The sequence below is a fragment of the Macrobrachium nipponense genome, chromosome 2, assembly GCF_015104395.2.
Source record: "Macrobrachium nipponense isolate FS-2020 chromosome 2, ASM1510439v2, whole genome shotgun sequence".
In the NCBI taxonomy this organism is placed as follows: domain Eukaryota; kingdom Metazoa; phylum Arthropoda; class Malacostraca; order Decapoda; family Palaemonidae; genus Macrobrachium; species Macrobrachium nipponense.
In genome coordinates, this window is record NC_087201.1 from 61,018,631 (window position 1) to 61,033,937 (window position 15,307).

At 43.1% G+C, this 15,307-nt stretch overlaps 1 long non-coding RNA gene across 1 annotated transcript; it reads right to left on the reverse strand.

Moving 5' to 3' along the window:
• Positions 1-1,186: 1,186 nt before the first annotated feature.
• Positions 1,187-14,772, reverse strand: LOC135221439 (uncharacterized). Its single transcript, XR_010315950.1, has 3 exons — positions 14,725-14,772; positions 14,503-14,607; positions 1,187-1,789 (listed from the first exon to the last, which is right to left on the reverse strand). It is a non-coding gene; the product is annotated as an uncharacterized LOC135221439 (long non-coding RNA).
• Positions 14,773-15,307: the final 535 nt, after the last annotated feature.

Here is a 15,307-nt window from a genome sequence, read left to right on the forward strand (position 1 = left end):
AATACCTTCTTGTAAAAACAGATACAAAAATTAAAAATTAGACAAGTATTAGCATGCATTTAAATCCTGTCTCATAAAGTCAGGAAATTCAATTTTCTTATGGTATATTCAGCATTTTTCAAAAGCTGCTTTTGATATCTGTCTATTGCATCATCTTCCTTGATGTGAATTAAAAAATTTTTTTGGCACTGACTATAAATCTCCCTTGGGCAACGTTCTTTGTAGTGGTTAAGTTGGACATCAGACGTGTTCATGACAAGATAGGTCTTCTTGACAGCATACAGTGATTCAAGAGTATAGTGATTAAAAACAATCTTGGATTAAACTTGTAGCACAAAAAAAAAACTTTTTCACAGAATGTCCATAATAGACTATAGTTAGCACTTCTTAGTTTACTTTGTAACATATAATAGTATGGAGGTATCTGTGGATTGGAATAGGAGGTTTATAAACATCTAGAAAATAAAGTATTCTGGGTTTGAAAAAGAAGGATATTTTCTTAAAACCATTTTGGATTTTCCTTCTTGAATTTATCTATTAATGATTTCCATGTGTAACTTTTCAGTGGCATGATAACTTCATCAATATCTAGAGGTATAATAAATTCATATTCATACATATTTCTGTACAAGCAGTCATTGTACGGTACTAACTCATTTCTCCGTTTCTGCCATACTGCTCTTTTTAAGTATGAACTCCTAAGGTCAGGACTGTTAGGCTGGTCACCAGGTAAGGTCAAAGGTACAACCTGAATCTTTTTCTGCTTTTCATAGAACTCTAGAACTCTTTCCATATTTTCATGTAACCTATACTTGTAAAAATATACTTTATCTGCACCTAAAATGAAAAGTAATTCTAACCATTCAACCAATCTCAAAGAAAGGTCTTTTGCAAAATCCATCCCCTTCACACATACCACAAAGCCTTTTTGTTTTCTTTTCTTCAAAATATTAACCTCCTCTCCCAAAAGAGGTAACTTGGTGGTTATGTTCTTACAAACATTGCTCGAAAGTGAAACATAACTAGGGAAAATATTTTTGTTTTTTATTTCTAAAGGAATAGGACAGGTAAACAAATATGCATGGTACTATCAGGCCTCTGGATTGGGGTTTCCATTGCTGCAACCAGATCTCTTGTACCTCGCTTCAATCGTGATAAGATGTGCGTAACTGTTTATACCACCAGAGACTGCAGTGATATTTTCTGCCACTAATTTTACCAACTGACATGCCAATAATTCTCACATAGTGATATTCAACTTTTAGGTAGACAAACCTAGCATCATAAAATCCACTGTAGAGATAAACTTGTCCATCATCTACTACCTGCCAGTACTTATTATTTAACTTAACATAATGTTGCTGCATTAAACTTCCTGAACAATTGTTAACTTTCAGAGCCATGAACTGAGACTCAACAGCAGAACCTTCTATCACAGGATACTCACTTAACTTTGAACTCCATCCCTGATTCTTCACAAGCTTTACAGGTTTCGGTGTGGTGCCATCAAACAAAATCATATAGAAAAGGACTAGAAGAGCAGCAATAGACACTGTCGCAATGAATCTCACTAGCTGGAACCTCACCATTATTTCTGCTTGATGATGGTTTCCTTACTATTCAAATGCCTCATGTAGAAACTGCATTTTTCTACATCTTATATCAACTGTTTATTAGGAAGTTTATAAGTACCGATTCATTTAGATTTATCCACAAGGTTATGTGTTTGACTGTTAATTGGCAGACTTCATTTTCGCTGAAGGATTCAGGAAACATCAACCAACACACCCTAAAAGAAAAAAGCACATGAATTCATTATAATATGTATAGAAAAAATTGGTTAATATAATTAGGGTTATGAAGGAAAAATCAAAATTTTTGAAAGTAAATTGTAATTTTCCTAACTATACAAACCTACTGTGCATTTCAGGGCCCTGTCTAATTGATTTTCGTTAATAAAATTTTACCAGAGTATCGAATATGGATCATATTTTGGAAATAGCCATTTGAAGTCACAGCCTAATTGGGAAAAATATGCAGTAATGTTTAATGTTGATAATTAAGGCACTTGTCAAGAGTAAATCAAAGAAATTTAAAAGGGAAACTGCTAAATCTAGCAGGCTTGAAGATAGAGGCTAATAAAACGTCATTACTGAAGGCTCTCCCACTCATTGATACTATAGTATGACGTACATACATACTTTACTAGTCGCTCTGCCCCTATACTTTATGAATGATGACTCAGATGTTGGTAGTAGTAGTAGTAACAGTAGTAGTATATAGAATTCTTATATTGTTTTACACATTCAACACCTAAGTAGGGTACAATAAAAGGATGGGCATCAAATGGAATGGGAAATTAATTGTGTAGCATGGTACTAGTTCCATGGTGCAATTCACGTTTCTTTTACTTGAAATATGCACCAAGTCTTACACACACACTGTGACAATCATTGTTACCCTGGAGTTTCAAGGATACGTAAAGTATCGTTCAAATACCCACAAAATATACCACACTGTCGTAGGGCCTATGTGGGTCAAGACCTGTATTTAGCCAACTGAATAGAAATGTAGTATATTATTTTGTTTTTCTTATGCATACGGCTATGTAAAATAGATAATTATATTATCAATCATCAATCATAATGATAATAATCACATCAATATTCATTACAGTTATCATCATTATTCTCGTTATCATTATAATCATCGGTATTGTTAGTATTCATATTCGACATCAAAGAGGATGATAGAATATGCATAAACACATATACAGGCAGTCCCCGGTTCACGACGGGTTTGGCTTACAACATTCCGAAGTTACGGCACTTTTCAATTATATATTCATCAGAAATTATTTCCAGGTTTTACAACGTGCCATGTTTCCGGGGTTACGGCACTTACGATGCCTGCGGAAGAAATATTACTCCAAAATGCAAAATAATCAATATTTGAAGTTTTTTTTTAATGAAAAATGCAATAAAAATGCAGTTTACATAGTTTTTAATACACCCAAAGCAATAAAAATAAGGTTTTCTTAGGATTTTTAATGAATTTCCGGCTTACGATGTCTCAAGAACAGAACCCCATCATAAGCTAGGGACTACCTGTACTGTAATGCCAAACACAAATATGGTAGATACATAAATACACATAATACATAAAATGAATTTTTGTGTCAGGAGAATAGGTAAGTTATTAAAAATGGTTGTTGTAGCTGGTCAATGAGATAGCTTATTAAGATACATAGTTAATCTGGCAAGAAAATTCGGCCATTGTTTATTCTTGGTCTGAAAAAATTAGAAAGGCTTTGATATAAACAGAATATTTGCGTAAATCTCTTTTTCATACTCATCATTCGAGTACTACTCCCATAACGGTCACCTTTGTCCTATTATCTAAACCATTTGGTACTTGTGCATCGCCTTATAAAAATATTTAGCACACTACACATACGATACTTTTCTTTGTTGCATACTGCAAAATCACACAACACAAAAAGCAGTCTTGCAGGCCACAAGGACAACTTGCTAGAAAACTCCACTACAACCTGGCTTTGACTTATGAATGATTGGCTGCACTCGCCTTGATATCAGCAGTGTTTACTATGTAAGGTTACCATGTCCATTATTATCTGGGCTAAAATATCGTACTAAACACCTCTAAATAATTGTTTTTTCATTTCAATATGATTGTATTTTAGCAATTCCAAAGGTTTTGTAGGACTATATAGTCAAAGGGTAAATAGAAATTGCATATAAATGCTATTATTCCTATAGTCCATGTAAAAATTGTACAATGAAAATATAGTAAATAATGCCATATGTATAGTTCCAAATTCCTCCTGCCATAATATGTCCATATGTGTATACAGTGGGCCCCCTAATTCGCGGTTCCTCTCTGGACCATATTTACCCATTAATTGCAGAAATTCGCCAATTCGCACAGTTTTCAGACAAAAATAATCACCAATTAGTACTGAGAAATGACTTACTAAAATGATTTTGTGCTGTTTTTTCATTTAAGTTTGTTACATATACGTTTTGATTACTGAAAATTAGTAGAAGGTTATCAGCAGATTATTGATATAAAAAGAGGACTAAAAGCTTTGATTTCATATTTTTCAAATTAATTAATGAAAACAGAGAGAGATATGGATTTTTTATATTAAAGTAAAAGATTTTAGTTTTTGATATATATATAAGTTTATACTTTTGATAGAGATGTTTCAGCTCACATTAGTTGTTTTCATTTCTCCCCTTTTTAATTTCTATATGGAAAAGCAAATTTACATGGAAAGGTCCATATTATTTCCTCTTACTTGATGGTAACAACTGCCAGTTGTTGTGCTGGCAAAATATCATCTCTGAATGTCGTATTTCTTTTAGCAACTGGTTGTTTTAGACATTCTGAAGTAATATGGCAATTTGTCGAAAATTGCATTTTTCCTAACTATACAAAACCTGAGGTCCTTACAAATAGGAAGGTAACTAGCGGCAGCTGGAACGGTCGTAAGCTTCGAACAAGGGAGTTTGGTAGTTAACTGCTTGTCCGACAGTCTGCGCACGCGCGACTGGGAGGTGAAGAACCACTTTGCTTTAGGCCCAGGAAACGCAGAGTGAGGGGTGGCATGAGGTGGGACTGTGTGTAAAGGACCTCAGGTTTGTATAGTTAGGAAAATTGCAATTTTCGACAAATTGCCATTTGTTCCGATATGAATACAAACCATCGGTCCTTTACAATAGGAAGACTCACTTCTTGGTGGGAGGAATTTGAGTCTTAAGAACAGACTGGTGTTCGCCCAACTTGGATTCCCTCCCGTGGTCGTAAGAGCAGAGGGAGGGATACCTAGCCTCTGCCCAATGATCGTGGTATGTACTGCAGGATCAATGGTCAGACCTCTGGACCCAAGTAAATAAGAGGGAGGCAAGCATACCTCTTAAAACTAGCAAGCAAGAACTTGTTCCTATTACAAGATTCAATATGAAGTCAATGGCGGTTGTCTCTTGTTGGCTTCCACTTCCCGCCCCCCTTCTTGGGGGAAGTGGTGGATAATCGCTCCTATCCCTACTGAAAGGGATAGGATGGGGCTCGGTCGAGTAGCTTACCAGCATCGCCTTCTGATCCAGCGTAGTGATGACCGCGTCCCTCTGCCCCAACAGGTAGAGGGAGAGAAAAAGATGGGGAAGAGAAGGCCAGTCACATTCTCTTTACCTATCCCTTCATGCAGTCACACAAGGATATTGCGATGCTGTTCTGTCCGCTCGGGTGCTGGGTAAGCTACACAACATGTTGAGCAGCCACCACGGGTCCTAAAGAAAAAGTGTCCAAGGACCTGACCCCTGCCTTCAGTACCTGCGCCACGGGGAAGTTCTTGCAGAACGCAAGGGAAGGACCAAAATCTCTGACTTCGTGGGTTCTCGGACAAAGGGTACGGATGTCGTCGCTACCATCAGCTTCGTACGCCCTCCTGATCGCCTCACACAGCCAGAAAGAAAGTGTGTTCCTGTATACTTCTTTCTTGGTTATGTCGGTGCTAATGAAGAGGCATCGACACTCAGCTTGAGGTGCCGAGTTCTCTTCAGATAGCACAGTAGCGCCCTCACAGGACAAAGAAGCATCTCACCCGCATCGATGTCGGTGAAAGTCCATTAAGGAGGGGATTGTGAAAGACTCGAACTGATCGGCAGGGACCGAAGGATTCTGAGTCTTCGCTACGAAGTTTGGTACGAAATCGAGCGTCACAGATCCCCATCCCCTGGATGCTTGACGTCGAAGGAAAAGCCATGCAGTTCCCCTACTCGGAGGGAAAGAAGGGAATAGTTGAGATGACCTATCCCTCTTTCTTGTCCGACATATTCTTCAGGGATGTCCAGTACCCATACTGGTCTATCCATCTGCAGCGAAGTGTCTCGCGTTCTCGTATCCCATTGCAGCGAAGTCTCTCGCGGTCTCGTACCCCACTGCTGCGAAGTCTCTCCGTCTCCGCGGTGGATAGGTACACCAACACTCCATAGTGGGTGTCGATGGTATGGGTACTGGAACAAGCTAGTAGGACGAAGTAATGATTGATCTGGAACAACCGAACTAAGTCCACAGCGTAGCTCGTAACGGTCTTGGACGCTTCGACAGCTGCCGACTGACTGCGTTCGGTTGTGTGAGGCGAGTTGTCCAAGCATCCGAGCATAGTCACGTGACCCTCGCCTTTAAAGGGGTATGCCGAGAGACCATACAAATCGTCTATTTGTTGCCACCGATGCCGGAAGGTGAGATGATGATTCTCTCAAGGCATGTGACCAAACAGGCAAAAGTCAATTGCCTTTTAGAGACCGAGGTCCCTGATGGCAAGACAGAAGTTCTCAGTAGTTGATTGAATCTCAGCTAAGGAGAAACAACCCAACCATGTTGCCGTTGAAGACGAAGGTGGAAGGTGAATGCAGACCTACGTCTTCACAGCCGAATCGAGAGAAGTAATTCTCAAGATTCTGAACCTGTGCTTACAAAGGACTGAAAACGCTAAACCGCTATTTCATTGCTGTTCGGTGATAAGTCGTAGTTGCAATGAAAGCGGAGTGCTTTTCAGTAATGAAAACACAGGGATGTACTAGCCTGGAGAACCGCTTCTCATGGGCTGAATCATCATCATCACTTTCAGGGTTATTCCAGGGAGGACATATATATATGTACTTGGAAGTAGAGCTGCCAGGGCGGGGAACAGGCGATGTCCTTCCGTTATCATCTACAATTCGGGGTGAACAATGAACAATTGCACACCTACGAATACAAGATATATTTAGAAGACAAACTCAGATGTCTGAAGAAATCATTCCGCATTATCGCAGCGGCAGGTGCGATGCAGCGGGAGACTAGGCTACAGACTTCTGTTACCGTGCGGTAAACAGAAAGATGATAGAGTCTATTGAGATATCTCTGTCTGAAAATTCTCGTAATGTCCAAGGCGATGCAGTAGAGATGGTCATTCACGTATGCGAGAATCCCAGCCAACCAGAGACCTAAGTCTGTGATTGCCGGCAGAGATATGATTCGGTAGTCAATCATTTTAGAGGAGAGAGACATAAACCGATTGTGCATCTCCGAGAGCCAGCTGGTGCTGGGCTGCGGCTGTGGTAGCGGCAGGCAGCCCAATACACTGCTAGCTCTCGCTCACTCGTCATCCTGATGTTTGCCAGGTAATCCATTCCAAGAAGGAATGAGTTAGGCTAGAACCATCGAGCGCAAAAAAAATACGCTCGAGCATTTGCATTTAAACGAAACGGATTTCGGTGAATACAAACGCTGAGGTGGTGTTGTTGTAACAATACCATAAGTATCTCAAAATCGAAACTGGTAACTCCTGGGAGGTTGCAGGCAGTCCCGAGTTGCAGTTCAATTAAGAAGATACTATTTGTCTCGGTCACAATCCGTAGAGATAACTACGGTATGTGCCTACACTCGGACAACTCAACTGATTAACAGAATCATGTCGCGAGGGCAATATACGTAGTATTTTATTTTGTAGGTTCCTGCACATAGACCTCCATCCTAAATTCTTTTCCATTTGAGGAACGAGAATAAGGACTGGAAACCGACACCGCTGGCTTGGCAAGAGTCACCTGAGCGACTCTCCCCAGCCTTCCGCTCCGTGCCTCGGTCCTGGCGCCGAGTGAACTCGGACGCCTGAGCCTTGGCTGCATGGTCGCCTGCAGGAGACCGTACACTTGGTACCTCTCGCGAACGAGAGGCTGAGCTGGAACTTGGTGTAGAGGTAGGACCTTTAGCACCAGGCAAGGAAGTACCGGTGTTAGCCGGTACCCCTCTGGTCCCCGTCTTCTTCCTTGTGGAAGGAGAGACGGGCCCTGCTCCCGAAGGAGCAGGAGGACCAGCGGAAGAACCCCCGTCCCACCGGAGTAGTTTGAGACGGGCCCTTAGAAGTTCCCGAGGGAGACTTCTTGGGGGGGGGGGGGGGGGGTGGGGGGGGGGGGCAGCCTTCTTCTTCTTTGGCTTGGAAGCCTTAGAAGTAGAAGGGGAAGAGCGGCAGCAGGCGACGAAGACGATACCTTCCTCTTCTTCTTCTTCTCCTTCGTCAGCTCCCTCAGGACAGACGTTCCAGGTCCTCCATCCAGGATGGAGCCGGGGCTATTGCCGAAGCAACAGGGCCGGCTGCACCTGTCCGGAAGGACCTGCGACTGGGGCAGCAACACCACGGGCTGGAACGACGTCAGCAGGAACTGGCTCGGGCAAGGCAGGTACAGCAGGAGTGGCAGGCAAGGCAGGTACGGCAGGAGATGGGGCAGCAGCCAGCGACATCCTGGGTACCGGCGGCAGGTCTAGGGGCGAACTCATCGGGCACTGAAAGTCAGGGGCTGGCAGGCGAAGAACCCGGAGGGGTAGGCACGCCCCTCCTCGTACGCAGCAATCTGGGTCTGTACAGCAGCCGTAGGAGTCACCACATCAACGTGTGTAGACCATGTGGGGAGGGGCGGCATACCCTGGGGTCGAGACGGTGGTGGTGGTATTGGTCACCGTTCCATGGGTGACCGGAACAGCACCCGCCAGATGATGCAGCAGCCCCTGAACGCTCGGTGTGCCCTGGAGACCCAGAGAGAAACCATACCTGGCCAAGGTCGTAGCCCGCAGCAGGAGCACCTGAGGAAGCAAAAAAACAAACAGGTTAGTAGTAGGGGCTCCCCCTCGCACGGGGGGGGGGGGAATCCCCTCGAACGAACGGAAGACCCCGAGTACAATTGGATGTCGGGGCATCCCGCCCCCTCCTCTCGCTCGACGGATCAGGCGAAGAGAAGGAACGAGAAACCCCCCCAAGAAGGGGAAGGAAGCCAACGCGAGCGCTGGGATGGTGGAAGGAAGGAAGACGACGTGTCTGTGACTAAGGGCGTCGCCGGAGAACCATCCGAAAGACTCCCTGGCAGGCTTACATCGCTTCCTCCTATCCTCATGGAGCACCCACTGCTCCTCCGACCAATTATTACACACAACGCAGGGCCCGATAGCATTCGCACCCTCGGCACCGAGCACATAATTCATGTGGAACAACCTCTGGAAAAGAGTGAAAGGCCCCACACTTACAGCCCTCCACCCAAGGGCAAACTCTGCGGCTGATGGGGAGGCGTGGGGACGTCTCCAGCTCACGAGAATGCGTAATAATGAAATAATAATAAAATACAAAGCACACGTACTTACAGTATTTTATCAAACACACACAAAGCAAACCAAGTTTGAAGATGCAAAGCATACGACGAAAGCGGGCAGAGAGCGAACAACACGTCTGTCTCCATCAGCGGCCGAAAGCAAAGTGGTTCTTCACCTCCCAGTCGTGCGTGCGCGCACTGTCGACAAGCAGTTAACTACCGAACTCCCTTGTTCGAAGCTTATGACCGATTTCCAGCTGCCCGCTAGTTAACCTTCCTATTGTAAAGGACCAAGGGTTTGTATTCGTATCGAAACAATGCAAAATTTATCATTATCTCTCTTCAGCTCCTCAAAAATTGTGCCAAATGCACCATACAAGTGCCTTTGTGTATTCAAAGGGTGTACCCAGTGAATTCTAGATTTTCTCTCTTTGTCTCTCAGATGTAATGAATAAAGACAATTTTCTCTTCCTGTCCATCTAGTCACCACTACAGGCTGAGAGGAGACTGCAAGCGCTTGTCAAAAATTGGCTTTGTGCGGTGTCGGAGTCGGACAAATGTACATTTTGCGCAATTTTGTGTCGCATTTAGATCCGGCACTCCAATCGTATCTTGGTGCGACAAGAATCGCTTAGTGTGAAAGGCCCCTACCCAGTTCGAGATGGACTGAATGTGACTTGAAAGATGACAGAACCTCATCTCCTTGATTGCCATAGTCTGGTTGGGGGCCTAGGCCTCAAAAGACAAAAAGAATAAGCAGTACCTTTTCAAGTGAGCTTACCCATGGATTTACATCACCTGTCTGGGACCATGGCACCATTCCCATACAAGAAAATGCTTTGGCCAGGGTCCACAGACCAGGGAATTTACCTGTGTCACAGGAATCCGTGGGACCCTGTGCAGCGGCAGAACCTTAACAACCTGTCCGGGAAAAACGATGCCTGAGGCCAAGAAAGGTGACATGCATATCCATAGAATTTGTTAACCTGTAATTGCCTGTGGCATGGGGTTCTGTGGAATCCTGTACAACAGTTGCTACTGATACATGGGGATCCAGGTCCCCTGTTGAGTTGGTGGAAGGTTTTTCACCGGTCTGAGTAGATGGACTTCTGAGGCGCGGTTCAGAAGCACGGGTGTCCATGGAGACCTGTGCCTCTGTTGCCCTCACGGCATGAGGTTTCGAAAAGCTCCATACCACAATTCCAACGTCTGTAGACAGGGAGTGGCAACTGAAAGATCCCTAGTCTCTTCCGAGGCTTGAAGATTATTATAGGTCGGGAGATGTGTCTACTGATGACTGACAAAGTCGAACGATAGGACAGTACACTGACAGCTTCTGTTCACTATTATCATTGGGAGGCTCCAAAGATTGGAAAATCTTCTGTAAATGTCTGATGGAGAGGGCCAAATCCCTGCCAACTGACACCAGTGATGAGCCTAATTGCTGTTACGTTCCGATTCCCTGGGAGTTACCTGGCTAACAGCTCTGCTATGATTGCAGCCACCTACTCCTATACTTGCACCATCAACTGAAAATCTTACCCTTGTATCGATGGCTTGGATCTCACTAATACATTTAGTAGTTGCTAGCAACACAAAGAAGAGTCTTTTGGTTGAGGTTCCTCAGAGTAAGAAAGAACATAGGGGTTTAAAAGATGGACCTGTCAGCCACTTCAACAATGAGTCCAGGCTCCATGATACCAGAAACTTCTTTCCTTATCTTGGACATATCAGAGGACTTGATGAGGTCATTAAGATCTGTTTGAACACTTTTTTGATGCTCTGGAAGAGAAGCAGACACTAGGCAGGTTCTAGGCTGTGACCTGGGCTTACTCCTGTGAAAAGGTTGCTGCTGAAGAGGAGAGACATCTTGGGAGCAAATGCTGACAAAATCCTTGGGTGCGTTTGGGAACAGGACTGCGACAATAGATCCCTGACTCTTTTGTGGAGGTTCGAAACTGTAAAAACAAAAGGGCCTATTTATGGGGTCAAGTAACCCCACCTTTAGTTATAAAGGAAGGCACCAAAGTTCCCTCTTTTTTTAAAATCCCATGGTAGAGAAGACAGCGAGCTCAATGGAGTCATCCTTGACGGCCTTCTCTGCACAAGATAGTACTCCTAACCATCCAAAGGTATGTCAAACGACAAATGTTACAAGACACACTGAGGCAACCTTGCATGAAATAATGAAAGTCCTTCCCCATGCTTTACTGTACTTCTCTCTTTTTCTAGCTTTGGACAACTTATGTGAAGGTACTAGCACTGTTAAGCATTTTTATAAAAGTAATTGATAATATTACTAATCATTGAAAACTTTTATCTACAACCTGTTTATGATAACCCAAGAGGACTGGAGATATCTTTAAATTTGCAGCATGTCTTGATACAAACTGTGGAATGCAAGAACAAAATTTAGAGCAAGAGGATTAAATGACTGACAAAAAACTGATGACAAATTGTTAATAAGCATCCAAAATACTAGAGGAAAACTGCAATTTCCAATTACTTTACTCATCACGCCAGTATCACTTAGATTAACCGTAGGGGGTATTTCTTTGGAATTTGCCATTTCCTATAGTATTTTGGAGGCTTATTAACAATTTGCTGTTAGTTTTTAGGGGGTCAGCTGTAATTAACCAGTAACTCACCTTAGAATTCTACCCTATGGCAAGTGTGGAACCGTTGGGAATGCAAGGTTTTCGGTGAGGGAGACAACGGGGAGGGAATTATTACCCAAGAACTCTATCCAATGGTAAGAAGGGTAAGAGTGGGGTATAATCACTAGGAGAAGGTTGTAGCGTGTTATTGTGTTTTCTCTTGTTCTATATAACGTTTCGAACACTAATTATGTGTACAAGCAAAAACAGATAACGAATAATCCATGAATGTAGCCGTTTCACGGTCAAATTTCAGCTGCTGCTACTGCTGCTACTACTACTACTACTATACCAAATGCTATGGTGCATGTGCCATGTTATAGGGCAGGTTTTGGTTCACTCACCCACTTCTAAGGGTTTTTTTTTTGGGGGGATAGACCATTGAACTCATGCCACCCTCTTGAACATTGCTACCCTCCTGTAACCCCAGTGACGAGCACATGCAGCACATTATTCCTTCTTGCCAGTACAAATTTTCTTGCCACGAATCTTTAAAATTGTGGATAAGGCACAAATTTTCCCCGGGGGCTTATTAGAATCATGGGACTGCATGTTCTCCAGTGATGCAATAACACAATAAAAAAACAAAAAAGTATTTACAGTTCACACTCAAGTATACAAGAAACTGATTGAAAGTCAAAATGTTTGTGAACAATCTCACGACAGAGGCGGACAGAGAGGTAATACACGTCTTCACCCGACAGTGGTCGAAAGCAAAGTGGATCGTTTACATCCAGTCGGGCGGGACTCCCAACGATCGGACAAGCAGTTACTGCCGAACTACCTTGTCATTAAATCTTACAACTGGTCCAGCTGGGGCTGATAAGTAATTCCTTGTGTAAAAGACCGATGGTTTGTGTAACGTGTCGGAACAAATTTGAATTACTACACCATTGTTACGCAATTTTCATTAGGAACATTAGGTTTCTGCTTACCCCATATGGGAACGAACTGACAATTCGTGTGTTCACTGCTTAAGATAAGAGCTTTTGTGATTTACAGTCATTGCTCAAACCTTAAAGTATTCTTTGCAAAGTCATTGTGAGAACTGGAATCAGACAAGGAGAAAGCTCCAACTAACTTTATTGAACAAAGATAGCTGTATATGCGGCAGGAGTGCAGACACCACGCACATACAAAGGATGGAGCCTCTGCTGCGATTGTGTTTCTTTGCAGCTGAAATAATCTATCTTTGTGCAGCGAGTCATTTTTACATGATACATATAATCGGCGGATAGGCTGTGAAATGATCTACATTCTAGTAGGCTATAGGTATGTGGTATAAAAATTATGTACAGAGAATAAACGGACATTTAGCAAAATGGCCGCCCTTACATCATTCTTAGCGATGTCTCCACGCCTGCTTTTACCTTGGAAATTGATTTTTCCCGCAGTTTTAATTTTTCAATGTAGAAGTCTTTGCTGGTTAATTGTTATTTATATCTAGGTCTCTCTACCTAACTCCCCCACCCATTTCATTACCAACTCATAGGGCTACCGTACCAATCTACCTCAAACAAGTACCCCAGCACTTGCCTTCATTCTTGCTTCTGTGGAGCATAGGCTATGGCTCTCCAGGGCTTTGCATATCCCTCAGTCTCTAACAGAACACATACATGGACGCTTGTTAATGTGTGTTCCCCACCCAAAAACCAGAATTCCCAAAGTCCCCCAACATTGTTGGGTAGAGATAGGTAGAAGGTAAATAACAGACCCACAATAGATTACCTAATAATACCTAGGTAGGTAGTGCCTCTTCATCAAAACCAAAAAACTGTAGGAAAATTAATTTCCAGGGTAAAAGCAGGGAGCACTTACAGATTAGCGGGCCCACTCGACCGCCGACCGAAATCGGCGGAAGAACACCAAAACCAATATGGCGGCGATACCAAAACAACAACAAACAAAGTAGGGAGCTACTACATATCCGCGACGATCGATTTATGTGTGCTGTCAGAAAGGCCGTGGCGGAACGGCGCTTCGCGCCTTATCCGCAAATTTAAAGATTCTTGGCAGGCACGGCATGTTCTGGCAAGAGGTAATGTTGCGCTGCGCGCGCTAACCACAGGGGTTACAGTAAGGCTACTTACCGTGGCGGATGGATTTGGGTGTCGCGATACCAAAACAACAACAAACAAAGTAGGGAGCAACTGGCCCGGTAAAGTGTAAACAACCCAAAGCAGGAACAAAGTTATTACTAGCTAGAATTAGGTACCTGGGTAAATTTATGGAATTTCTTTAAACACTGCATGCACTAGACTAAGGACCTTGTACCGTAAGTGTCAGGTTAGGTCAGGTGTGGCTGGTTAGGTACCATGCTAATGAAACATACCTACTAGGGCTAGGTACCTAGGCTACTACGTCAGAAAGGTTGCAAGAGAGATTAAAACATAGCCTACTACAATAGGCTAGCCTATGGAAATTATAATGTAGGTAGTACTAGGTAGTAAGGGATTTCGCACCGAAACTTACCTACCTAGTAGTACTACCTATGCAATACTACTACCTAGGTACTACTAGTAGCTACAAGAAACTGCTTTTCCGTTTCGAGCAAGATGGTCTTTGTAGCCTTGTATGACAAGAGGAAAGAGAGCATTACTAGTACTACTACTAATTGTACTAAAGATTACCAGGAATGGCCAAGCTACCATTTTTAATTTTCAACAAGAGCAACAAGCATTTCATGAGGCACGACTTACAAGCAATAGGAAGATGAGGCGATGTAAATGTTACAGCAGTTTCTGTCACAGGCCTTCCATGTTGATGTCCAACAGAGGACGCCTAGCTATGCTAGCTTGCATATCCTGCGTGAGAGCAAAAAAAATGTACACCAGGTTATGCAGTGAATTTCCAAGGGGTCAGAATTCTCACTACAGCACTCTTCGTTGTACTAGCCTACTATATAGGTATAGGCTACCTACCTATCCCAAATAGGTAGGTAGTAGGTTAATTAGGCTAGGTATCTTCAGACTAGCAGTTGGAATTGATCCTATCGGCGATCGCATTGCATCATAAACTTTCACCAACAATTTTCTTAAATCGTCGGCACCATAATAACGGGGGCCGGGTTGGTGACTTCAACAGGGACGTCACAAGTAGGTATTCCGCGGCATCATTCAATCACAAAGGCGTGGGCGGATTTCAGGGGGGTGGGGGCACCTGGTAACGGGCCTTCCCCCATCGATATACTAAGTAACAAAACATTGTTTACTTTCAATAAATCAATATTGATAGCAAAAATTTGCATACTTAATGATTATTTTGGTAGATCTATATTACTGTTCCGCGGCGGCCTAGACTATGGCAGTTGCGGTTTTTCTATGCAGTTTTACCTCCTGAACAAGAATTATAATTAATATTTATTTGGAAGGCTGTAATTAAACTCCAGGGGCTCTTACTAACACGGCGAAATAAATTTGACGAACCAATTCCTGGTGGCTTTCGTATTCGTGGGGACGGACGATGCGGAATGCTAAATACCCATTATTTCAACCAACAACAACT